This window comes from Pteronotus mesoamericanus, unplaced genomic scaffold (assembly GCF_021234165.1).
Source record: "Pteronotus mesoamericanus isolate MK-2021 breed Mesoamerican mustached bat unplaced genomic scaffold, CSHL_Meso_final contig_163, whole genome shotgun sequence".
NCBI lineage: Eukaryota > Metazoa > Chordata > Mammalia > Chiroptera > Mormoopidae > Pteronotus > Pteronotus mesoamericanus.
Genome location: NW_026555064.1, coordinates 21,829,750 through 21,856,295, shown reverse-complemented (window position 1 = coordinate 21,856,295; position 26,546 = coordinate 21,829,750). Strand labels below are relative to the sequence as shown.

The window sequence follows — 26,546 nt, the reverse complement described above, 5'->3', positions numbered from 1 at the left end:
CTTCTGCGCCGGAATGAGTGACAGTCGTTGCGACGGGACGCTGGGTGCCATTTGCCAGAAGTGTCCTCTGCCCTTCCGCCCACAGCGGCCCCGTGAGGCAGCTGTCCTGTGCGTTTGCCGGGTCTCCCAGGGCGACTTTTAGGTGGCAACACGCACCCGCCGAGCCAGTGCGGGTCCGCGCCGGGGTCGTGTGTCCCGCGTCCCGCGTCCCGGGGGCAGTGCGTTAGGGGCGGACGCACGGCTGCTGCTCCCAGACCGCGTCCGGCGGAGCTCAGTCCTTGACCCCCGTGTCTCAGCCTGTGGTTACCTCCTGCCTTAAAGATGGAAATAACCTTCTGTTTCTCCGATTGTTCTGTTTGTCGCCCCTCCGTACCCGCGAAGTCCACGCGCGGCCGAGCCCACGCCCCTGCCTTCGGCCGCTCCGCGCCTCCGTCCGCCTCCGCCGCCTTTCCCCGCGGAACCGCCTCTCCTCCCTCCGGGGACACTGCCCTGCGCCGCCTCCGCGCCCCCGCGGCCGCGCTCCTGTCTTGCCTCGCATCACATGCGCGTGGCTTTAGTGGCTCGAACGTTTTGTTACTGTTGTTTGAACTGAGTGTGGGAATCTTATCTTGCAACTCTGTCCTTGGAAATAAGTGAAAAAAGAGATGTGTGAGCTTTTTTTTTTTTTTTTTAGAATAACAAAAAATATTTTACTAAAACATAGGATTTACAGAAGTTTTCAGACAAGCCATACAAAATGGTGACAAGCTTTTTCTTGAAGGGAGGATTCTACATTTGACAGCGAAGTCATGATGTTATTAGTGAGGACCGTAATATTTAATGTTCCCATTTTGGTTCAAAACAATCAAGCTTGTCCATCTACAGCATCTAAGTAAAGTTAGACTTGGCTAGAGAGCATGTTCTAAAGAACTGGTTAGCTGCTCTTAACTAATGCAATTAAATCACCATAAAAAAGGGGAAAGGAGCCCATAAATTTAAAACTACTTCCCCCCTCAAAAAAAATAAAATAAAGAAAAACACCCATACTCCTGCTGCTAAGCCTTCATTCACAGTGCTTTACACTTAAATCGCGATGGGGAGATGAATGAAAGCAGAGAGCGGCCACTGCTTCTAAATGCTTTGCAACAATCCAGATAATACTTCTAGCCTCTGCTCATGCTTTATAACAGTGAATCAGGACAAGACATAGATTTGCTAATGTGCATTTAATCACCAAAGGACTGAAGATGTTGGGCTTTTATTCGGTAATGTTTCTAAGACTGTGTCCATTAAATGCAAACAAAAAAGGAAGAAGTCTTGGCAGAACAGGAGAAATGATGCACACTTGATGATCAGACTGATTTAAATATTATTCATGGCATATAGCCTAGTCCATGCTCTAGCTGTTTCTATGGCTTGGGCTTCGCTGGTCTTCCGCTGCTCCGCTACAGCATCTGCTGATGGGCCGTCGGGATTGGGAGCACTTCGCGAAGCCTGGATCGACAGCAGAACTGTGCGCATCTGCAGTGCGGGGGACCACTTATCTTCCAAAATATCTAAACGTATTCTTCCCAACTTGTCTGCATTAGGATGATAAACTTTGTTCATGAAACGTACTTTAGGTGCTGCCATCGGGTATTCTTCTGGAAGAAATCGTTCAAGTTTAAAAGTCCCTCCCTCCAAGGGGGAAATCCTGGGGGCCAGCAATGACCACATGAAAGTAACGGGCATTGCTCTCATCGGGTTCTGCTTTAAAGCCAGGAACGGGTTCTGCCCGCAAACGCTGGGTTTCCTTGATAATCCTGCGGCCATCTTGTCAGATCCCAAGTTCGGCCTCCGGTCTAGTCAGAGATGTGTGAGCTGTTATGAAAAAATGTTCTATCTGTTCCCGAGGCCTCAGAGGACAACGCCAGCAAAGTGGTAAAGCGCCCCGCCCTCTTGTTGGAAAGGTCAGTGCACACACATTCCCCCACGTTAGCTGTGCACTCAACATGGCCCCCGAAATAATGACTGGTGTTCCCTTTTTTTGAGCTAGAGAAATTGAAGCTAACATTCAAATAAAAAGTAATGAATTAAAAATTTATAAAAAGTGGCAGAAAGGAGGATAATATGCGGGGGAGGGCGCAGCACGCATTTCCCTCCTCCGGGCCTGGCGCGGCTGCGGCGGTTTTAGCTGGACAGCATCGCACCTGCACTGCCGACTCCTCTCTTTTCCCCTGAATGGGCTTTTCTTGTTTTTTGTTCTTTCAAACTGAATTTTTTTAAAGTTTATGTTTCAATTACAGTTTGCATCCAGTATTGCTTCATATTAGTTTCCGGTGGATGGCACGGTGGCTAGACGTTTATGACCGTACAGCGTCCCGATGTTTCCGGGACCCACGGGCCCGCCCACGGCTGTCCCGGCGCCGCTGCCTGTGTGTCCGGAGCCGCGCTTTGCCCCGTGACCGCTCCGCACCGGCCTGTCCCGAACCCCTCACCTCCCCGCACCCGCCCTCAGCTGGCGGCCGCCAGGGCGTTCTCTGTGCCTCTGAGCCTGTTCAATTCTATTTGTTTATGTTGTTCTTTAGATGCCACATGTAAATGAGATCATCTGGTGTTATTTTAGTTTTGATTAGGAGTGGAGATTTTAGGCAGGAAATTTAATTCTCACAGCCGAAAGAATGTTTGCGACCTCTGATTACAAGCCGCGTGAAGCCTACAATTTTGAAAATCACTTACAAAAAATGAAACAGACGGGGTGTCAGGCTTCAGTTCGAGCCAGGCCGGTCGTGAAGGCGGGGTCCCTGGAACAAGCCTCCGGTGCCTGGCGCCGCGTGTGACCTGAGAGGGGATGAGGGGCCGCTGCTGCAGACGGGAAGCGCAGCTCTGCCCGGGCCGTGCTCGGGGGACACGGCGGGCTTCCTGGAGCCCGCGCCCAGTTCCCGTTTCGCGGCGCTGAGGGGCGGTCCGAGGCCCGGCCGCCCCGGCGCTCCGGGACTGAACCGCGCCCCCTGCCGGCCGGCCGCGGGCCGCCGGGCGCCGTGCGCAGAGCCGGGCTGCGTGGGCGGCGCAGCCGCTCACCAGGGACAGGCCCGGGGGAGCCGCTGCCGGTCCTCAGCTGCCTCCTGCAGGGGCTCGGGCTGGGTCCCCCCGGGCGCACGCGGACGTGGGGTGCGGGGAGGGCTTTGCTGTCCTGCGGTTGGCGGGCTCTTGCTTGTCGTCTGCTCTGTTCTGGTTCTGGAGCAGCCGCGGGCGGCGGCACCGGCGCCGAGGGGGAGGGGCGGCCGCCAGGCGGGTTTCTCAGAACGACGGCGCGTCCTGCTTTCCGTCGGCCTCAGTGGGCGCTGGGGACGACAGCGCATGCCCGGGGTCTGAAACGGCTTCAAAGAGACGCTCGCTGTTTTCACGCTGTGTGTGTTCCTTCCCTCACTGGCCCCGGAGCCGCTGAGGTAGCTCTAAGACTGAAGCAGCGCGACAGGCCGTTCGTGAAGAAGGTGCCCTGACTGTCCAACGGGCGCCACCGGCCTGCACGCCCAGCAGGGCTCACCGCGCCCACACCTGGAGCCGGGCGGGGGCTTGGTGTGAACGTGCCGACATGCTTTTCTGCTTGCAGGCACCCTCTGCTGCTCGCGACGGCCGCTGGTCAGGGACACGGGTGGGCCTCTCGCAGGGGGCGTTTGGAGCCTTTGGTTTGTGGCCGTTGTGTCCCGTGCACAGGGGGCCCGGCGCCTCGGCACCCAGCGCAGCACCTTACCCCGTGGAGCAGGCGTGTGCTTCTGATCCTCCTCCCGTGGGTGGGCCCCAAGGGTTGGATAGAGGCCGCGTTTTCTAGGCCTGTTGTTTGTGGATATTGCACACACACATGCACACACATGCACACACATGCACACGTGTGCACACTCACGCTGGCAGTTCTCTGCTCTGGGAATGAGTCAGGAGAGCAAAGAACACAGCCCGCCCCTGGCAGAGGGTGGCGGGCGCGCTGGCAGCCGGGGCTCCGCCGGGCGGGCGTTGCAGGCCTTCGGCTTGTGCTTTGCCCAGTTTCTCAGGTCAGCGCAGCTGAGACTCGAGGGCCCCGACCCGCAGGGGTGCTGATAGCAGGGAGACCGTGTGCCTGCTGTAGAAACGCGTGCTTTGAGCATAATGGGAATCGATTTAATCGTTGATACGCTACTTAAGAATTGTTCCTCTGTTACAAAGCGAATACATTTTTCTCATAGAAAATTTCAAAATTTAAAGATAAGCCCCAAAGGGAAAAAACACACCTCCTGATGGCTCTGGAAGCAAATGTGCTGCAAACATGTAACTTTATTGTTATATATGTTTCTCAGTGTGAGCAGCACTCCCTTTGCCTGGGAAGCGTGGAAACTTCAGCCAGGACCAAGGGAAGACAGACGTGTTCGGATGCGTGGCCTGGTCGTCTCCGCAGGGCACACCTCGTTTTCTCAAATTATAAATCAGAAAGTTTGGGTGAAAATGGAATTAGAGTAAATATTTCTGAAGATAGGTTTCGTTTTCACAGTATCTGATTTCCTTTAATTCTAGGAATATTTTACTCTCAAGGAAAAATAAAAGGTTATCGAAGATGAAAGTGCTTTGTTTTGGGGCTGGTGCTGGATAAAACCGCCTGGCGAGTGGGCAGGCGTCAACGGGCCCGCCTCGGGCGCCTGGCTCGCCCCTGGTAAACGGCAGCTCCCTTCCTTTCTGAGCAAGTGGAAGAGGCTAAGGCAGCGGGGCCCAGCGGCTTAGGACCACGTCTGTGTGGACCAGCTGACTGGGTTCAGCCTTGACTTTGCCACTCGAGAGCAACGTGCCTTTGGGGAGAGCCATTGTCACATTCTGAGGACAGGGTGGCTTGGGTAGCGAGTTTGCTGCAGCCAGCGGCCCGGAAACCCCTGTGACTCGGGCTCCACGCAAACCCTGGACTTGTGTCTCTCATGCACTTGCAGATTTTCAGGTGGCCCTGTATACCCGCTGGGTTCCCGGCGGAGCGCGGGTCAGAACCGTGGCCGGAGAAGGCGGCACCTGAGTGGTGTCTGCAGACGCACCTGCCCCCTGGGCACCCTGAGCGACAGTGTGTTGGGGGGCGGGCGGTCCACCCCCACTGCTCGGTCGGGAGCTTCCTCCCACCATTGTTGTTCCGGCACCAGGTGCCCCCAGACTGATCCTCTGATTCCAAGAACATCCCTGCTCCGAACACCTGGGTGTGGCGGCTGTGACCGGGCTGCCGGGGACGCCGCCTTGGGGCTCGTGGGACACACAGAAGCACATATGGAAGCAGCGGGGGTTTGTCCCATCCCCGGGGACATTTCCCTTGAAAATAACAAGATGAAACGTTTAGTGCATTCGATTCTGAGAGCGCATTAGCTGTCCGCCTCCAGCCGGGGTCCTGGAGACCTGCGCCTGCGAGCCCGAGGCAACAGGCTGAAATTAATGATATAAAACACAGGCAGCTTGACAGGAAGTCATTTTGCAAAGCTATCTGTGTTGACTTGGAGAAAATTTGAAATTCAGCCTATTCCGAGTAACAGCCACACTTTCAGGGGTATTAGTCATTGACCATCAATCAAAACACCAGCTGACAATTAAAATGCATGGTGCGATTCGGCAGCAGAATCTCTGAGGAGCCATTGTGTGGAGAATCGATGTTGCAGGAGCGGATCGCGTTCTCTCAGGAGGAAAGCCTCTGTGAACGGAAGACAGATGGAGTCCAACGCGGGCACTTCCTCTGGGACGGACCTGCTGAGGTGGTTTGGGGGCCACAGCCAGGGGGCCCCCGTGAGGCACGCGCCTGTCCCCACAGCAGCATCTCCTGCGGTCGCCCCGGTGCGGGAGCCTGAGGGCGGGGCTGCCTCTCCAGGGCCCCTCGCCCTGTTCCGGCCACTGGGGGGCCCCCGCGTCCTCTGGGATCTTCCTGAAGGGCGCGTTGAGGCTGCCACCGCCCTTGGCACTGTGCCCGTTTGCTTGGGATGTGACCAGAGGTGGTCGCTGATGCTTTTTATTTTTTACTTTATTTTTTATTGTTGTTATTTTTGTTTAATTCCGGATTTCCTCATTTCCTTCATCACTCTCCCCACCGTGCACTCCCCCCCCCCCCCCCCCCCCCGCCGTTCTCTGTCGGGGGCCCTCAGGCCTGTTCCCTGACTAGTCCCTTCCACTTCGTTTCTCCGCTGCCCCCCTCCCCTCCCGGTCACTGTCAGTTTGTTCTTTATTTCCGTGTCTCTGGTTCTGTGTTGCTCGCTTGTTTGTTTTGCTGATTAGGTTCTGCTTATAGGCGAGATCATGTGGTTTTTGTCTTTCACTTCCTGGCTTATTCTGCAATGAGATCAGTCTCTTATGTTAATTCCACAATTATCTGTGGTTATTTTTCTTTGCATCTAAATTGACGTGTAAACCCAAGATGAACACAAATCTCCTAATATACTGGAAATCTCCCCAAATTAACCAAGTGAGGGAACTATGTGACTTCCTTATTCTTGAACATTTAGGATAGCATTTCAAGCTTTTTATTTAAAGTAGCAATTGAAGAGGTGTGTACACATTTACATTTAAAGATGTGCTTACAGGTCCTGTATATAAAAAGAGCTAGTTAATAATCTACTGCCAGTAGGTTTTAAAATTTTTAAATATTCCAGTTAAAAATATTTTGTATTTCTCAATTATATTTAAAGTTCTTATCCGTTGTTTGTCACTACACATAAAGTGTGAGAGCAACACACAGAGCCTGGTGCTTCAACGACACTTGTAAATAAAGTTTAGAGCACATTTTGTATCTAAAATCGGCTCTAGGAATTTAAAACTCACTTCTTCCAAGTCAAATACTTCCAGGTAAATGATATTATTTGACCTTGTGTTGCCTTTGATTTTTTTTTTTTTTTTTTTGACAGAACTAGATCAGGTAAAACAAAACACAAAATATTCCAGGAAAAAAAAATTGTACTTGTGTTTGATGATCAAGTAAATACAACTGTTTTTGTTCATGTTAGTGTTTAAATCTTTTGAAAAAATAATGTTAATATTAAAAAGAAATTACAAAGTATGTTATTTATGAGTATGGATTAACAATCCTTTTGAGCATAAAAATACTTACATATATGAGAAAACTATAATCGTATTCAACAAAATTTTGGTACTTCCGAGAATCTGATTTTGTTCCTTTATATGTTTTGGGGAGAAAGTTTCCATTTTTCAGTTTTCTAGAAGAGTTAGATCACTATTTTAAAATCTGAAGTAGCCAAAGTGTTTTTATGATCGCAGAAATCCAGAAAAATACAACGGAACGGGTGAACGCTGTGGGCTGTGTTTCCAAACCCGGCGTGGACGTGGAGGGGGGCCGGCCGCGCGGACGCCGCTCCCCGCGCTCGTCTCCCCGGGGCCTGGGCGCCACGTGCTGCGCAGGCGCTCAGAGCGGAGCGATACCGGCTGTGCCGGGTCTTCCCATTTTAAGTATTTGTCATTTAAAACGTTATATGCAAGCTGGTTCCCATTTTCACTGTTTTGGGGTTTTGGGTTTGTAATTTTGTGACCCCCTGAGGCAGAGATCCTTCACTTTTGCTTCTGAAGAAGTTTTAATGATAAGATGTTCCTGGTCAATATTCAACCAAAAGACAATGAGTTTATCTGAAGCATCGTTCAGAGGACAGCGTGCGACCAGCGCGCTGCGTGGGTTAGGGCCATAGAGCCCACGCATGATTCCCCCATTTCCCCCTTGGCAGCTGTTAACCACGAGGCAGCCGCTCTGGCCCTGGGTATGGAACAGTCCCGGCGCGGCCCGGGTCTCGGGGTGCAGGGCGGACGGCTGTCGCTGCTGTGCATTGGGATGTGAGAGGCTCAGAGAGTGAAGGGGACGTTTCCTCTGAAACCCCAATGAATAGATGCTTTTGTGTAGGAAGGGAGGGCTCGGAGCCCTGCCCTGGGAGCCTGCCCGCCCCCCCGGCCCCCCCGGGCCCAGTCTGCCCTCGGCTCGCGCTCAGTGGGAGGCGCTTCAGGGGCCCTGCGCTCCCCGAATCACCCAGAACCAGACCCCCTTTGGCACCTCGGGAGCCCGAGGGACGCGGGGAGCAGTGCCAGTGGGAACCTGGGTGGGCGGCGGGGTGCACGGGGCGGGGCTGACCGCAGCGCTGCCTCCCCGAGGCCGGCCGGTCGGCCTGCTGGTGGCTCGTGCCTCAGCTCTGTAGCCGCCGTGAGGACAAGGAGAGGGCCGGTCCGGTGGGTCCTACTGCGAACCCACAGAATGACTCGTGTGAAGCCGCATCTGGCTCTTGGCTCACAGGGACCGAATGGTAGTTATTCTTATGAGGCGTTTTATTTCAAAGCATTTTCTGAGCGGTTCGTTGTGCCGATAGTAACATTTATGGCATTTGATAATCTGTTTAAAAAACACACTGGAGTAGAAGTCAAAGCTGATCCCGGTGAGAACCGCCCCCCCCCCTCCCCCAGTACTTGCTCTGAGACTTAGAAAAGTCATTAACATTTCTACATCTCAGTTTGCTTATCTGGGAGGCAGAGGTCGCGCTGGCTGCGTCGATTCTGTGAGTGCGCGTGCAAGGTCCGGGGCCAAGTGCCCTCCGCCCCGGGCTTATCCTCCGGCAGCCTGGCGAGGTGGCAGCTACTGGGACATTTCGCGGGGCAGCCATCAATGCAGAAGGCGGTCCGACTCCCTGGGAAAGCACTTACGAGCACCTACTCTGCGCCCGACAGTTTTCCTAACGCTGGAGATGTGCCGCGGACACGCCAGGGTGGGCCAGGCCCCAGGCCTGTGTCCTGACGGGAAGGAGAGTGAGTCAGTATTTAAAGAAGGCGTTTTGTGTGGAGCGATAGTGCGCAGCGGAGGAAGGGAAAGGGAAGCGCCGTGCAGAGCAGCTTCTAGTGATTCTGGGTCAGGTCGCCAGGGGTGGTCCCACACAGACAGTTAGCGTTTTGGGGCTAAAATCTAAAACGTCTGAGGCAGTGAACCCCTGAGAGGAGAGAAGCAGGTGTTCGCGTTTTCGCCAGCTCTCTGCACTGCTCGGTGCTCGAGAAAATCAAACGAAATGTGAGTAAACTTTGTAAACGGCAAAGCATTAGGTTAAGTAGGAAATGTCATTGTTGTAAAGAGGGAGAGAGCATCGCGGTACAGTTTGGTGTCCGACAGAGGTCTGTGAGGTTTTCTTTACTGTTTTTCTGGCTTTTGTTCTTTTGAAGTACATATTCCAAAAAAGTTATCGCAAGGGAACCTCTGAGGCCAACCTGCGTAGAAACAGCCCCTCACTCCCACAGCACCTGGGGAGACTCATTCCCTGACTTCAGTGGCACCTGAGGGACCTTCTCAACAGCTCCGGCCCCGATGGACCAAGCACGTTTTGTAGAACTGTCCTTGATTTCTGCAGCGAAGGCGTCTGGGAAATCAGCAATTCCACACCCTCCGGCCGACATGAACTTCAAATGACGCTGCTCTCTCCAAGTCAGAGACTTTTCTGGTCCACTGACCCCTGGGCCACACGCCGCTCAGCACAGCTTGACTCAACCCTCGCGCTGGATCCCGTTGATTGGGCCGCTCTGGGGGGAACAGCTGGGGGGGCCCCGTGAGGCCGCGGAGATCCGGCTCTCGGGGGCGAGAGCCCCGGCAGCGCTGACGCAGCCGCCTCCCGTCTCCCGTCCCGTCCGCCCTAGCCGGGGTGGCCGGGAGCACGGCTTCTCCCAGCACCCTCACTGAAGTCAGGGCTCTGCGAGCAAGGTTCATCAGTGAGAAACTGGGAGACCACAGGGCCGGCCGCGCCCTGGGCAGGGGGCTGCACACCACCTGTGATCTCTGTGAGGGAACCTAAAGTACCGAATGTTCATATCAGCCGCGTGGAGAACTCGCGCCCCAGGTGCAGGGGGACACGGCGGGGGACGCGGAGCGCGTGGTGGCCGCGTTGGGAGAAAGCCGGGCTGGGCTCTGCGGGCCGCCGCCGAGGCCCTCTGCGCGCTTTCCTCCCCCCGGCCGCACCCGTTCTATCTGTTCTGTGTGATTAGAAGATGCCAGGAAACATGATCTTGAAAAAGGACGTTGCCATCTTTCCAAGGAGCTGACTTTCTGAAATACATACACGAATTTCTAGCTCCCTGAGACATTGGCTGTGTCTTACGGCCGCCTCCCTGCTCCCCGCTGTGGCTGTAAAACCGTGTTGAGCCCTGTGGACATGTGGCCGCGGCTGGAGCCGCAGCTGCCCACGAGCGCGGGCTCTGAAGGGAGGGAGAGCCCCTCAGATAAGCCGGTTTTAAGAATTAACTGGTTTAAAAGGCCAATGACAGTGATGAAGCAGCGTTCCAACCCTGTGACGCCTGAGTTGCCACAGTGCAGCCAGCAGCCCCGGGAGCTCTCTTCTCCTGGGCTGGTTCCCTCTTTTTGGGGAATTGCATATTAACAGACAAGAGCCCCGGGGCTCCGTGGTGCTGGGGGCCGCCCAGCTGCTCTGCAGCCGGGGAGGGAGCCTAGGGCAGGTGGTCAGTTTGTCCACATTGTGTTCGGGATCATATGTAAAATATTGGATGATACACAAAAACTTATAGGCCAGCGATTTTAGCACATTTAGCAACATGGCTGCTGTCGGGTAGGAAATGCAGGTTTCACCAGGTTGCAAACGGAGACTTAAGAGAAGCAGCATCCTCTCTGTTAAAACCTGCATCTCCTCAGGGCGGACGTTCTCACCCCGTTGCTGAATCCCAGGGCAGCGGCCTTGTCCCCCTGCAGCCCTTCCCTGTGCTGGACGCCGCCCCAGGCCTCGCCGGGCCTGGCACCCTCCCGTCCCGCAGGCTGATCACGGCCGGCTCTGCCCTGGGTGTGTGGGGCATTTTAGGGCATATTTCATTCATTTAGAGCTACCAGGAGCGAGACATTTAAAAGCGAAAAGTGCCGTCGCTGAGCTCCTATCAGCTGCTGACAGTGACCCACTTACCCTTGAGGGAGCTGGGGGGGTGAGTGTGGGGGAACCGCGGCCTATTTTTAGCAGAGGCTTCATAGCCCTTGTCCCTGATTGGGTGATGCCCTGAGGAGTCCGAGGAATTAGCCGCATCCCCGTCCTGCTTCCCCTCCCAGAGGCCCGCGTCATCCACAGCACGAAGCTGAAGCTGCGGGAGGAGGGAAGCTGTCTCCTCCCAGACCCTGGATTTCTGTGACAGCGGTGAAGTCAGGGTGGGGGTGGGAGGGTTCCGCGCGTAGCTGAGAGGTGTCTCGTGTTCAGACGCGGCTCGGGGGGTGTGGGGGAGACAGAAAGCGGGGCGAGTCGGGCCAGGCCTGAAAGAATAGCCTGTCCCGATCGCGGCCTCCGCATCTCCCAGTTCTGTGTCTCAGCCTCAGGCCCCGGCTCAGTCCGCAGACGCCCCCCGCGCCGCCGGCCCCGGTTCTCCGCGGCCCCTGGTCACTCCCTGCATGTGCGGTGCCACCGAGCAGCTGCCCGAATGTTAGCTTTTACACATTGCAGTTTTGTACTTCTTGTTTTTGTAGCACACGGTGGATTTATCACTTTTGATCTCTCCTTTCATTATTATTCAAAAGCTAAATTCTAAAAGCTTTCACCTTTTCCCCTAATTCTTACACTCGTAATCCTTGAACAAAGTACCCTATTTCTGTAAATATTTCCTAATTTTTTCCTTTGCTCTTTTCTGCCCCCTCCCCCAGTTTACCCTAAAGTAACAGCCAGGACCCCCCCCCCTGAGATGGCACTCTCGTCACATGGGGGTTTTGTAAATCAAGGCAGCAGGTGCAGAGCTGCCCCGCCCCTGCCCGCCCCCACCCACAGGGCAGCAGGGCTCAGCCGCCCTCGCGTCTCGCACACCCGGCCCCTGGCCGGCTCGTCTCTGCGCATGTTCTTCACTTTGTCCAAACAAAACTTCTCTCTTCTTTGCGCCTTTAACGGGCCACCTCCAAACTCCTGGTGCAGGACATTTCTTCTGTCCAAAACCGTGCTGAAAGCCCCCTCTGTGGCTCTTGCTGAGGCCCCTCCTGACCTGCGGTCACGCCTCGTCGTGGCCGGAGCCCCACCTCACGCCGGCGAGTGGCGCTGCCCGTCGCCCCTGGGGTCCTGTGAGTGCGTGCGGCTCCTCTTCCGTGTTCTCTGTGAAGCTGTGTGAATTGAGAAGGGGCCTCGGGGTGGGGGCGGGGGCAGGCCTCACGGACGGAGAATTACTTTGTGGAAAAAGAAGCGTCTGAGCCGTGTGTTGGTCTGGGTGCTGGAACGAATGGCCCCATGACTTCAAATACTGAGAAATGATGCTTAGGGGAGCCTAAGGGGGACCATTACTTCACCTTTATACGATTTATAAAACCTGATTTATAAAATTCCAGGCAGAAATGGAGACAGGGACAGGCGGGGGAAGGGAAAGCTGGGCGCCGAGGGAGCTGCGCGGAGCTCGGCCAGTTTGCACTTGACCTTGGAGGGACGCGGAGTGAAAGTGAATTTCCTGCGGGAGGACCCGGCAAGCACAGGCACCCGGAGTGGCCGCTGCCCCTTGGGGCTGGGTGTGCGGAGTGCGGACCTGCCCCCATCACGGGGAGCGGGGGGTTCCGGGCTGCGCAGGTGGCTCTGTGGTTTTCCAAAGAAGCAAGACGTCGGAACCTGGATGTACACTTCCTGATGTGTAAAATGCGTTCCAGCAGAAACCAAACAAAACTCCGTGGGCCACACGAGAGACAGAGGGGCCTGCAGGTGCCGTGGCGTGTGTGCCCCAGGCCCGGCCGTCTCTAAGACGTGTGTGCAAGAAAAGGTACGGACGGCTGGTGCGAGCCGCCCGTGTCTGGGTGTGGGGCCCGTGGGAACCGCGGGGGGCGGGGGCTTATGCCCCTGGCAGACAGAAATGTGGGGGTCAGCCCAGGGAAGGGGCCACGTGATCTGGCTGAGCGGGGTCACCAGACACCGGGCCGTGGGCAGAACACGGGACGCGGCCGGGACGGAGGTTAAGGGAGGCGGCAGCACCAGGCAGCCACTCCCCGTGCACTCAGCCATGGTACCGGGACAGGGTGGCAGGGGGTCCTGGTTTCGGGGAGTCACCCCCGTGGACAGGGGCAGCACCTGCACCTCCTTGTCGCTGGTTCCTTGGAAAGTAAGTGATGCCTGTTTGACGCGCATCAGACGCGAAGCCCGGCAGGCGTGAACAGCGGGGGAGCTTTCTTGGGTGCTCTGGCTGGGTGCCTCACGAAGTCATGAATCGTCACTGGGGGACGTGTAGAGGGTATTTGAGGGGCAGTGCCTTCACTGACCCACGGGCCACGGAGGATGGTCTGCCCCGTGTGTGATGGTCGCATCCCCGTGGGCTGGCGTCTCCAGACCCTGGCCTTGGTCCCTCGGGGGTGGGGGCCTGTCAGTCCTGTGTGGGGCCTAGCGGAGCCCGTGGGATTCTGGGGTCATCTCTTACGGCAGCCTTTCTAGGGACAGTGCCCCGCCCACCCGGGGGCTGCGGTGACGGAGCTGGCTAAGGAGCAGCGCACGCCCCGCGTCCCCGTATCGGAGTGGCTTCCAGCCGCCGCCCTTTATTTCTCCTGGACGCACGGCGTGCTTCTGCTGGCACCGATTTTGGATTCCTGTTAGTCTGTTGTTTGCTGAAAGTTAAACACAGATCCTCTGTTGGGAGGTATAGAGGAGATTAATAGGAATAGGAACCTTTCTGTCTTTTGATTGGAATTCCCTAAAAAACTACAGAGATAGAGCTCTTCTGGAGGAGGGGCGATGTTGGATGAAACGCTTCATTTCTTTGTGTGGTGGCATCGTTCCCTTGCTGTCAAAAATAACAAAAATGTGCTGGTGGAAAAGGGCATTCCTATAGCTTGTCCTTTTATGTTTTTCAGGCTTCCGGTTTATCCGTGATGAACGCATTTCTTCTACTCGGGTAAAGCCATTAAGATAAGAGACGACTGTCCTCCCAGCCACCCGCCCCGCCTCCCCTCCCCCCGCCCGAGCATCTGGGGCGGGCGCCTCGGCGGAGCTGGCACCTGGGGCACATGCCCCTGTTCCCAGCAGCGACGTGGCCCCTTGGCTGCTGCAGCTGCGTGGCCTGGACTGGGGGCAGGTTGAGGGCAGCGTAGTGCACGCAAGGGGCAGGCAGCTGACCTGACGGGACAGGTGTCTGGAGGGACTCACCTCCGGGCAGGACCTGATGGGGCCCCAGGAGGGTGCCCTGACCGAGCTCAGCGGGGACACGGCAGGGCTGAAGGTGGCGAGGACGCTGGCCAACGCGTGCCCGTTCCACCAGTGGCATCGGGAGCACCTGATTTACCTGCTACTACGATCCACTTTTTCAGTAAAAAGTAAATCATGCTATGCATTATGTAGGATAAAAAACACATATTAAAAACTAGTATCTAGTATATGTGTGAACAACGACCGTCACAGGCAACAGCCCGATGCTGTACTGACAGGTGATGTTGAACATGAAGCGTGTTTTCCGTCTGTAGAACGGAAATAAAACCAGAGCAGAGCGCAGTAACAAGCAGTAATCAGACAACCGTCCGGGAGGGGCCTCTGACCCGCCGTGTCCTACACCGAGCGTCGCATCAGCCTGCAGCAGCTGTGCAGAGGGACCCCACAGTCCCCACTGCGCAGCCCTGCTGTGGGGTCAGGCAGCAGGCTGGGCGCGAGGCCACGTGATTGATCGTCTTCACAGATGACCTGGAAAAATGCGTCTAGAGGACAGTCGTCAGGTGTGTACTCGGTGCTTAAATTAAGTGAGAACCCAAAGAGTAGAAATAGAATTAATGCTGATTTACAGACGAAATAAAAACTCTTTAGAATGTAAACACAGGCTGGGGCTCAGCACGAAAACCCAGAGAGCCGGCCAGGAGGAAGGTGCGGTCGGAGTGAGCGGAGTCGCAGTGCTCCGCCCTGGTTCGCAATGCCTGCCGGCCACGCAGTCCGCGAGGGCCCCGCGGCTTAGCAGGGACAGAACTGAAGAGTGTCAAGAAGTGATCCCGGTGATAGAAAAGCAAGAAAAGGGGGGCCATGCATGACTACAGGTTTAAGAAAGTATGATGGTTCTGCCAGAACATAAAAAACCAGACAAGCTGAAAAATTACCTGTCCAGGAGCTGTCAGGTACAGGGAGGGATTTCTTTTTTTTTTTCTTTTTTTTTTTTTTTATGAGGGAGCTTGGTTATTCCTCTTCCTGTTGAGACGGAGGGAGGGCGGGGAGTGGAGGCAGGAAGACGTTGGTGGCGGTGAGGGTGGTCCACGTCGGAGCACAAAGCCACAGCAGTCACCACCCTGGGAACTGCACTAAGGTAGCGAGCTGTTTTTCTCACCATCGGAGATACGTACTGGCTTGAAAAATATTTATCAGATGATTGAATTGTCTTCTCTGCCAGCTCTGTGACTGTAATTGCCAAAAACTCTTCGAAATAAATTGTAAATTTTAATTAAAATAAGAGGAAGAGCTAAGTAACATGGTTATTTTTCAGACTCCCATAGTGATGCAGTAGAAGAAGAGTAATCTTACAGTTTACCAGTTGGCCACAAAGTTCCCTCTGTTTCATCTGTTGGGGGGATCCCCCCTCCTCTGAGCTGTGCTGCATGTGGGGGTTGTCGAGGCGAGAGAAGCCCTGGGGGCAGCAGGGCGGGCGGGCACCCCGACTTCCAGCCACTCCCTGAAGGCCCAGGCCCAGGCCCAGGGAGAGCGAGGCTTCCGCAGCCTCAGGCCGAGAGTCAAACGCACGGGCATCGCTTCGTCCCCACCCGCCCGCTTCTGTGCTGGGCATCTGGCGTGACTCAGGGGCAGTGTGGCGCCTGACCTGGTGCAGCTCCCGCAGCCAGGGGCTTGCTCTTTGTTCTCCGCGCGGGGCAGATGTGGGCAGATGTGGGCAGATGTGAGTTCGTGCGGGGCAGGCCGCAGCTGGGAGAGGCGGCTCATTAAGAGCCAGGAAATCCCATCCGACCCCCCACCCCATTGTGCAGTAAGTGGACAGCAGAGCCGGACGTCAGTGCCGCCCTCAGAGCGGGGCCCGGGCGGCGCAGGGGCGGGAGCCCCAGAAATGAAGAGCTTGTCCCCGAGGCCGTGCCTCCCTCGTCAGTCACAGCTTTGACGGGCTCACACGAACAGCTGGGCTCACTGCACTGCCCTTTGGCACTGCTGTGGGGAACATACGCAACTTAAGTCACGTCTGAGGTTTTTGGAGGGAGAAAAACACAGAATGTTTTGAGTTCATCTCTTCCTTTTTTTATGTTTCCAGTTGGTTTTGCATGTAGAAAACCTATTGTTCTCTGGGTTTGTCCCAGAGTTGGGGACACAGGCTGCAGGGAGCGTCAGGGGCGGGGTTAGACGAGGGTGTGCACCAGTGGAACCGCAGCTCCAGGACCTGCGTCCACACCCGCTCCGCCACCCGCCCGTGGCCTCGGTCCGGCCTCTGCGCCTCAGGTCCCTCCCACGGGAAACAGGAGGACGAAGAGCCGTCTTCCTCAAGAACCACGTGTGGACTGAGGACAGTGACCGAGGCTGGTCCTCTGTGAGCGTCACGTGCCGCAGCACGCGTCCAGTGTCTCAAGGGGGACGGAACGCCACTCCCCGGGGGCTGCACAGCATTCCAGAACCGGGACATGGCATCCTCGCTGTGTGGGAGACCCCTTTCTCCTTTCCACCTCCACCCTTTCAACCGTTTGCCCAGAGGGTTCCGTGCCGAGAGCACAGATTCTTAGACGCCCCAGTTGTTGGTGCTGGGCCCTCGAAACAGCCTGCGGGATGTTGGCCTGGGCCCCATACCTGCCGCTTGCAGCTGGCAGGGCCGGACTTGGTGGTCGGCGCCGCCCAAAGCCAGCGACACTGGTGAGAGGCCCAAGGGCCGGTCGCAGAGGAGGAAGGTGCTTTTGGCCATTAGATGAGCTTCCTTTGCCGTTCGTTCTCCACGGACAGTGGCCCACAACGGCCTGTCCCCAGGCTGCGCCGGACTCCTGACTCACACGCTGGTCCATACGCCCTTCCCGGAAACATGACTCACGGCCCGTGAAACGGCCTCCTCCCGCCCTGGGCAGCGGCGAGTGCCCCCCGTGACCCAGGCTTTGGAGTGAGCGTCTGGTGGCTTGACGTCCACTCGGAGGGGCCCGTGCTCTCTGGGGAACCGCGCACGGCTCTGTCCGATGAGGTGGCCCTTCAGGAAAACGAAGCGGCCTCTTCCCTGTGTCGGGACGCAGGAAGCAGGATAAATAGGGATTGGGGACAACCGGACCGGTCAACCGAACTGGACTCTTGGCCCCTCTGTCATGCCCTCCGGTGGCCACCTGTCCTGACTCTTCCTCCTATGTTGTCACACCCCACCCCTGGGACACCAGTCCTCTGAGTTAGAGAGAGAGTTTTCTTCAGGATCCTCAAGGTGTGTCCTGGCTTCTGGGCTCACCCTGCGCTGCCAGCTGGCGCTTCAGACCCCGGGGGCGGACGGGCCTGGGGCCTGGGAAACCTCCGTCCTGCTGCTGTCTTTCCCGCGAACGCCGCCGCGTTACCTGGGCCAGCGTGAGCCTGGGAGTCACCTGAGAACTCCAAGGGAAGCCCCAGTTGAATGGTGGAAGGCAGCATCCCTAAAAATGGGGAGACATTTGCGGATGAGTGTTGCACCGGAAGGGGAAATCAAGGTTAATTTTACCTGTGTCACAAATGTGCTTTAGCTTGGCCCAGGAGAGATATCTGCTGTTTGTTTGTGGTTTTGTTTAGTTTATAACCAGGTGGAGTTCTCTAATTAAACTAATAACACCTGAGTAGCTTGACTTATCTGCAGTCTATCCGGCTGATCAAGGACATGCACTGTCTGCTGCGTGCGGAGCCTTTGGGGGAACTGAACGCCGAAGAGAAGACCTGCAGCCACTGTGGAGGCCCCTCCCAGGCTGCGGGGCGCCCTCAGTGAGGGGCCGCCTCTCCCTGCCCCGAGGGCGGACTGGCCCTCCTGGCGGGGGAGCACAGAGCTGGCCCTGGCAGGTGCAAAGTTGAGGGGCAGCCTCCCCAGGCTGGGCAGGTCCACTCGAGACTCAGGTCGACGGAAAAAGATGCGTGGAGCCATGGGGATGCTCGACGTGCCTTTATTCGGGGGAGTCACTTGGGCCACAGCCCGCATCTGTGTCGGCAGCCACTCACTCCCCAGCTCTCCCGGTGAGATGCCCCTGTCTCCTTGAGCACCAGCACAGACAAAGCCGGCCTCAGGCCACACAGCGAGGTAAGCTGGCCTGAGCCGCGCGGGCGAGCCTACCCCAGGCTGAGGGGCAGAGTATCGCACCCAGGCTCACGGCTGTGGGAGCACTGCTCTGTCAGGCTCCTTCAAGGCTGTGCGAAGCTGCTCCCACTAGTTACCCAAGCACCTGGGTGAGGAGCCAGGCCGCCTCCACGTACCTGACACCACTGAAGGGTGCTGAGAGGGACGGACCGGCGCGCTGGGCCCCGCAGAGCGAGAAGAAGCTGCCTGCCTGTGTCCCACCCCCCGACACCCTGCTCCCCGCCCCCCCAGGCCGCTGCAATGACGAGGGCACTGTGGCGTCCGCAGCGGAGCATAGAATTCATTTCTTAAAAAAAAATAGAAGACATGCTTAAAATGGCGGTTTAGATTTACCTGGAAACCCTTTGGGGGTCTGAAGGTTTTGTGGGTTCTCCAGACACTGATCGAGTCTGGTACAGCATAGTTTCTAGAACCAAACATGCTGACACTTGGGAACCAAACCCCTTTTTCTAAGTGAGGGTCACATCCACCTGTTTTTTAAAAAGATTTTATTTATTTATTTTTAGAGAGAGGAAGTGGGGAAGAAAGAGAGGGAAACATCCACGTGTGGCTGCCTCTCATACGCCCCCTGCTGGGGACCTGGCCTGTAGTCCAGGCAGATGCCCCGACTGGGAATCAAACCGGCGACCCTCACCTGGTCTGTTTTAATGTACTTTTCTACTCTTATCACTTCTTGAGTCTGTAGAGGAAACAACACGGCAGTGCCTGTCGCTCTGGATAAAAGGCGTGCGTCGCACTGGTGGTGCTGGAGGCCCTGGGTGTACCCAGGGCACTTCCTTCTACAGGTCAAGGTGTTTACTGGGCATGAGAAGGTCGACGCGGAAGAAGCAGATTGCTCGCTTGCTCGCTCGCTCGCTCGTGCGGTCCCTGCAGAGAGGAGGTGGAATCGTGGCCGTGCGCCAGGGGAGGCTGACGGGACTTGGGGTCAGTAGATTTTAGGAAGAAGGAAGAAAATAAGAATAGGTGTTTTTTAACTGGGAATTTTTCACTGACCAACCAAACAGGATTGGATGTTCCTTCATTGGTTACTTTTCCCAGACAAAAATGTGATCACATTGCATTAGGTTTTTCTGTCTCCTTCCATAGACTACCCTGCGTGGAAACACTTGAAGGCAGGAATGCATAGATGAGGGATGTGAAAGGGATAAGGGAAAATTGACTCAGTTTTCAAGCCTTGCACACTCTTTATTTCTGTCCAAACTGGTAGGTAAAATCCTGTAGCATTTGTATAAGTGCCAAAATGGTTTTCGGGGTCTAAGTAATTTGTATCAGAACTGTCAGCATTTCTGTTTTCCCTCATCATTTTCCGATTTCATTTGTTGACCTCGAGAAACATTAGGTTCTATAGGCTCGTGTGTTATCCAATGTCTTTGTTTTCTAGTGGAAGAAAGAAAAGGACAATGAAAATGAAGCCCGCTGCGTTACATTCTGCTGCTACAGAATCAGGGACCGTTCCGTCTGCCCTTCCAGCTCCTTTGACTCACTTCCCCCTGTTAGAATGGAGGGTCGCCGGTGCCAGGACTTGCAGCCGTATAAAAAAAGAAGTAGAAAATTATGAAGGGAAAATAAGAGAGTGATCACATACTTAGAGAGAAACAGACCGTGAGGCCCGGTGTGCGACCTGATGTGCTGGGAGCCGCGCTGTCAGTGCCGGCGGCCTGGGCGCACGGCCTCGCTCCTGGTTGTGCCACGCAGGCAGATCGCACGTGCCAGACCTTCCAAGGGGTTGGAACTGCGTAAGCTGGTAAAACGTGCTGCACAGACGTGTGTAGGACTGCAGAGAATGTGTAGGACACCCTGCTGCGTTTCCCCGTAAATTAGGACTGCTGCGAAGGGCGACTTGGTATTTACCCTAGTGGAAGGATGACTCGCGTTTTTCGAAACTTTCTGTTGAAGAGATAATTTTCTGTGGGTTTCCTACATTTCTGTACATCTTGCAAGCACAGCACTGACCGTCTTTGTTCCAGACTGTGTGCCAAGGCTGTTGGTACAGGGAGCAGCTTGGGAGGGAGCAGCAGAGACCAAGCGTGCGTGCCGTCCAGCAAGGCCCGGCCTGAGCAAGGCCCGGCGTGCTCACAGCCTGCTCTAAGAGAGGCAGGCTCCCTGAGCTGAGGGTTCCTCCGCACAGGCCACCCGCGGAGCGGGCAGAGCCATCTGGCCGATCCAGTTAGTGCTGTGAGAACTGGGAGTGAGCTGGGAGCGAGGGAGGCCGACTCAGGTGTGCGGCGCCCGCGCGGCTTGCTCTGCCCTGAGAAATAGCCGTCTCCGTCACTGACCCAGGAGTCCCATGTCTTCTGCCCGCATCGGTGAAACTGGAGCAGCGGATGGGTCAGCGTGGAAGGTGGGTCTGAGACTCATCACAGCTCCTGACGCCTTCCGGGTGGATAAGCTTATGGGCTCAGGAATGGCTGTCGACGGACCAGGTGCCCAGGAAACGTGAAACGCTGCGTCGGTTTGACCACGTCCGACTCCCACAGAGTTAGGTGGAGCAGCCTGAGATCCACGTGTGGCATTAGTATCTCGGGGCCTGCTGAGGGGATTGTGCAGTCACTCCTGCGTGTGGGGGGGGGGTCTGTGTGCACATGTTTGTGGACGTGTGGGGGTCTGTACGCGGGCCTGTACGTGTGTGTCTGCAGGTCTGTGCGTGTCTGTGCTGTTGGTGAGTGTGCACATCTGCGTCGGTACGTGGGCATGGGCTGGTGTGTGTGGGTCTGTGGGTGTGTGCACATCTGTGCGGGTGTGCGGGTCTGTGGGTGTGTCCACGTCTGTGCCGGTTTGTTTGTGGGCGTGCACCTGTGTGGGTGAGTGCAGGTCTGTGTGGGGGTGTGGGTGTGTGCAGGCACGTGCATGTCTGTGCAGGTCTGTCTGTGGGTGTGCATTGTGCGGGGTGTGTGTTGATGTGTGCACGAGTCTGTGGGGTCTTTGTGTGCACGCTGGTGTGAGAGCCAGGTCTCTGCAGTGACTGTGTGCAAATGTGCACATCTGTGCCTGTCTGTGTGCAAATGTGCACATCTGTGTGCGTGTTAGTGTGCAAATGTGCACATCTGTGCCTGTCTGTGTGCAAATGTGCACATCTATGTGCGTGTCTGTGTGCAAATGTGCACATCTGTGTGTGTGTCTGTGTGCAGTTGTGTAAGCATCCTGCACGTTGGTGTGCAGGTCTGTTTGCGGGTGTGTGTGCGGGTTGAGAGCTGATGGAATGGAGGGTGGGTCGCGGAACAGCCAGCCGAGTCCCCAAGTCATTTGCGTCCCTGGCGTTCTGTTCTCAAGGCTTCCTCCATTGTCGTGGGTCGGTCGGTCATTGGCGGAGTCAGATTTAACAATGCAGCCAGATAAACAGTTGTGGCAGCCGCTGCCATGGCAACGCGGCGCGCTCGCCGCCCGCGCCCCCTCCCCACCCCGCCCGGGCCCCCGGGAGCGCAGGCTCTCGCGCTCGCACACTCGCTGGGCGGTGCAGGCGGCCGGGTTCAGGCCGGAGCTGGGTGTCTTGCTGGCCGCTCGCGATGATAAACGAGGACGCAGCTCAGAAAAGCGACGGCGGCGAGAAGTTCAATGGCAGCAGCCAGAGAAGAAAAAGACCCAAGAAGGTAACCGGGCCGGAATGCGGGCGGCTGTCGGTGGAACCGTGTGTGTGAGTGTGGCAGGCGGGCGCGCCTGAGCAGCTGCCGGTGGCGGGGCGTTTCTGGGTCCTCGGAGCGCGCCTCCCCGAGCCCGGTGCGCGACGAGGTGTGTCCGCCCGGCGCCGTCGTGGAAGCCGAGGCCACCGGCGGCCGCGTCTGGCCCCCTTTTGTTTCAGAACAAGGGACGTGGAAGGGGAGTGATGGGCAGGGTGGACGGGGAGGGTTCGGGGCAGGTGTGCTCGCTCCGCGCGATCTTGAGATGGGGAGACCGCGGCCGCCTTTGGCCCCACGCGGCGCAGAGTCTTCCCACGGAGGAGAGGCTGTTGTGACGGGAGAAACAGGGCCCCAGGTGGCGTTTCTGCGGTTTGAGGAGCCCCTGGCAGCTTCCCAGGCGGGGCGGGGAGCGCTCTCCGACGGACAAAGATAAACAGCGCCGGCGGGGGCAGGGCCGGGCGGGGCGGGGCACTCCGGGCTGTGGGCTCGCCCCGGGGCGCCACACCCCGATCTTCCCCGGGAGGAAGCCGGGAGGATGCAAACTTGGGCCTCGCCCGCCCGTGCGCGCTCTCTTTGCGGCCTGACTCCTGCGGGGAGCATCGCCACCGCCTTCCCGATAAATTCTCCTTAAATCCGGTTCCGGGAGCAGGGGCGGCCGTGAGAGGGGCTCCTCATGCGAATGGCTCCAGGAGTGAGGGGATGGCTGGGCTTCTGAACCAGCAGATTAAAAAAAATGATTAATGGGAACCAATGAATCTTGTTTATTCTCATAATGCAGAAACGGCATCGTGCCTCACAACTGTCGACCTCTGGTGCACGGAATGGCTCCTCATCTAAAAATTCAAAATAATTAGAACCCTCTGCTAGTTAGAAGATCATTGTGTTAGCGAGCAAGGGATTCGTGTGTTTGCACGGAGTCATGTAATCTGATAAAAATAAGCCTGCCCACCCATGAAGATGCTAATGAGAGCGTGAAGACAGTGACGTGATCCGCGCGCTCAGGCGCTGGGGCAGGCGGGGCAGGGCCGGGGTGTCCTCCGGGCCCCCACCCCGAGCGCATTGGTCAACAAGAAAAAACAATTAGAAAAGAGAAAGAGATCAACAGGGGAAAAGAAAGAAGAAAGGAATTTCTGCCTGCATTCGCGATGTTATTTCAAAACGCTCCTAGCCCCCCCTCCCCCCCGCCCCCCGGGCTGCAGGAGAGACCCCGGGGGGCGGGGCGGCTCCCCGGCAGGGGCGAGAACCAGGCCGCCCCCCCTCAGGAAGGCCCCGAGGGCCGCGGGAGGCTGCTCGGCTCACCCTGACCGGATGTTTCTTAAGCTCCATTTTCTCAAAAATATTTATTTTAGGAATACATTCGTCTCTGAGCCTGCAGTCAGAATGATAACAATAGCAAGTTTTGAATGCGTGTGTGTGCACAGAGGCATATATTAAAACACAACACATGTCGAGTGCTAAAAGTAATTTCACCTAAAAGGAACAGCCACACGTCTCCCTTCTCCTCCCTTCTCCAGCTGCGGGTCCGACGCGGTGGCTCTGAATCTCGGCTCGCCCTTTAATGCTGTGCCGGGCGAACCCTTGCATTCCCGGGCTCCAGGTGCCCCTCCGTGAAGTGTGGACGCTTGGAGGTTCCCTTTGTTGTCTTGTGGGGATTAGAAGTCGTGTGTATAACATTCTTTGGGTTGTATTTAATAGTCAGTGGATGGCAGTAACTTTAGTTGCTTCTGTCCCCTTAAATGGAAATTATCTATCGGCATAAATGCTGCAGAAGGAGAGTCTTCCTGTTACCGAGAAGGACAGAACAAAATGCTGGTGCTTTGAGAGGCCGCGGGTCACTTTTCAACGTGTCTGAGTTCTGGGCTGCAAAGGAAGCTTCGATCTCGATCTCGTGTGAGCCGGGGCGCGTGGGGGGAGGGTCACGTGGACCAACTCCAGGCCTTCGGATCGTTGCTTTGGGGCAGGCGACGTATGTTGTTCTGTCAGAAACTAGGCCATTAAATGTGCTTGGAGGATCTAATAATCAAAAGATAAGCTTTCCGACTACGGATAAAATCTGAGCCAAGCAAGAGCTGGGCAAGTGGATGCCCTATGACCTCAGCCCACTGATAGGGATTAAGCCCAGTGATGGGGTGCTGTGGGGTGTCCCCCAGAGCACCCAGGACTGTGGGCCCGGCTCACGGGGCCAGGGCGTTGGTGTCACGTGCTGTCTCGCTCCTTGAGAACAGGTCCCTTCTCCTCGTAAGCACCGTACAGACTGCACGCCCTCCGTTTGTTCATGCCACACCTCACCACGGGAATTCCCCTCAAGGCTCCTTGGCCGCAAAACCCGCAATGCGAGAAAAGAGCTGAAGGGGTTTATTTTATTTTATATTAGAGTTTGAGTGAGTGGCTTGCAGATGGCAAGTTCCTTAGCTTCTCTGAGTGTGTTTTGGCCCTGCCCTCCCCGCAGAGGCCCCCAGGAGCTGCTGCTGCGGTGGGGCTCGGGGCTCCCCCTCGCGGGGGGCGGGACCGAGGGAGGAGGGACTCCCAGGATCCGGGCTTTGGAGGCCACTGAGGAGGGCCCAGGAGGGGGTGTGTGGGCTGGGCACCCTCAGAAAGCAGGGCGGCTCTGTGACGGCGCCCAGCGGGTGCCGGCGGCGGGGGGTGGGGGCAGACGAGGGGCAGCCGTCTCTCCTCAGCTGGAAACTGTGCCTCTGGCAGCACTGAGGTGTCTGAGCGCCGACCCGACAGGGGTGGCGCCGCTGGGTCCTGCTCCCTCACGGTCACAGGGCAGTCTGGTCTGGGGACAGCTTTCCCGCCCTGATTGGTTCAGTGGGAGACCGCGAGGCCCAGCGGGCAGCGCCCGGCCGGCTGGCTCCTGGGTGGCGTGGAACACAAAGGTATTTCTGCCGGGGGGGCGGGGAGGGCTTTACGTGTTAGTAGGTGCTGTTTAGGGTCCAAGGATAATAAGCCAGATCCCCTCGTGGCTAAAGTAGGCACGGGGCCGTTTCCATCCCGCACGACCACCAGACGGCTTCCTGGGGCCCAGTTGCTTCCCACGGCCGGCGACTCGTGCAGCCTTGGGGCGGGTGGTCCGTGGGGGTCGGTGCCGATCAGGTGACAGAGAGCACGGTCCTCGGCCGGGCCCTGGACAGAGCGCAGGACCCGGGACCGCGGGCACGTGCCCGCCAGAGCGCCCTCAGCCTGTTCCAAGCCCCAGGTGGCTCTGAGCAGTTTGTTGGCGGACAGCACTTGGGCAGATTAAGGTTCAAGTCACTCAACACCATGCTAGCGTGGGACACGCTTTCCGATGGTGGGTCCACAACGGGGCAGTGGCTGGTACGTAGGTGTCAGTGAAATGCCCAGCACTGGTCAGCGTGATAGAGCCACCCAGGACCACGGGCACCGTAAGTCCCTCTGGGACAGGGAACGAGGAAATGCCTTCAAGCCGTTGCCCACGCCTGGCGGGTATCTGCCTTCGGGTTAAACTGTAAGCGCTGTTGTTTCTGACAGAGCGGGAAGGTGTTGTGTTCAGTTAAGGAGTTTTGCCCCACACCAGTGTTTCAAAGCCTTCACGGCATGGCAGGACGTTTTGGCCACATAGAGTGTATCGCTGGGTCCTTACGCTGCCAGAAATGGGGGTGCAGAGTGTGTGGCCGGAACGTGGCTCCCGAGAGATGCGAGAGGCCTGTTTGCGCGGCCGCCATGGAAGGTGGACTTTGGCAGTGGACCCAGGGAGCGGGTCTAACATCTGGGTGTCGAAATCATTTTGCGGTCAATAGTTTCAAACTTACCTCGTTCAATCAGGTCTAGAGAGGCTTTCATATATAATTCACCCTGAATAAGATCCTCATTTTTTTCAATTTTTCAAAGAACCTATGAATTCCTATTTTCTACATCAATTTATCATCCAAAGTAACCTGTGCTGCCTGAGGACAGTAGCCCCCTGCCACTGAAGGTGTCTGAGAGGACCGTCCGTCCAAGGGGATGGGGATTTTTTACCGGGTGGAAGAACCTGTGACGCCCTGGAGTCCTGCCATTTCTTTTCTGTCTGTCTCTCTTTCTCCTCTTTCTGCTCACCTTTATGATACCGGCTTTTTCGCTGTGAATTTTGTATATAAGCGATTCCTAGGTATTAATCCTGAAATACCATTTTTAGAGTGAAGTGTTGTCTGCGGACCCCAACCACCACAATTACCTGTGTTGCTAAAAGAATTAAATTCTTAGCATCCACTTCAGATCTGTTCAATCACTTTTGGGGATTTTTAACAGGCTCCCAACTCTTCTTGGGGGACGCTAGAGTTTAGCTGGGACCATCACCCGAGAATGGGGTCAGCAGGCACGAAGCCCAGGTACTTCGCAAAGCAGCGGCTCCAACTGCGCGCCGACGTCCTGGATGCACCGTGGCTCTCGCGGCCGCGTCAAACCTGGAGAGACAGCGGTGACAGAGTAGGACGTGCCCCCCCACCTTCCTTTCGCTCTGTGTCTGGAGCCTGGCTTCCCACGACTGCCTCGTCTGATCTCCAGAACAGCTCTCGCTGAGTCTCATCCCCCGGCCTCGTCGACGAGGAGCTGGGTGCACGGGTACTTCCGGGGGGACGCTGCGGGGGAGGCCAGGGCTAGCCATGAAATGCCACATTTGGAACCGTTTCTCCCACGGAAACCAAGAGCGGAGCCACCCCTTGTCCCTCGCAAACCGTCTCGGGTCCCTGCAGCGGAGACCCCTCCGGCCCCACAGCGCGGCTCTGGGCGACAGCGGCCGGTCACGCTCTCCAGCGCTCTCTGACCTGGGGGGTC

At 56.6% G+C, this 26,546-nt stretch overlaps 1 pseudogene; it reads right to left on the bottom strand.

Moving 5' to 3' along the window:
- Window positions 1-1,128: 1,128 nt before the first annotated feature.
- LOC129088336 (ubiquitin-conjugating enzyme E2 N-like) lies at window positions 1,129-16,773 on the bottom strand (annotated as a pseudogene).
- Window positions 16,774-26,546: the final 9,773 nt, after the last annotated feature.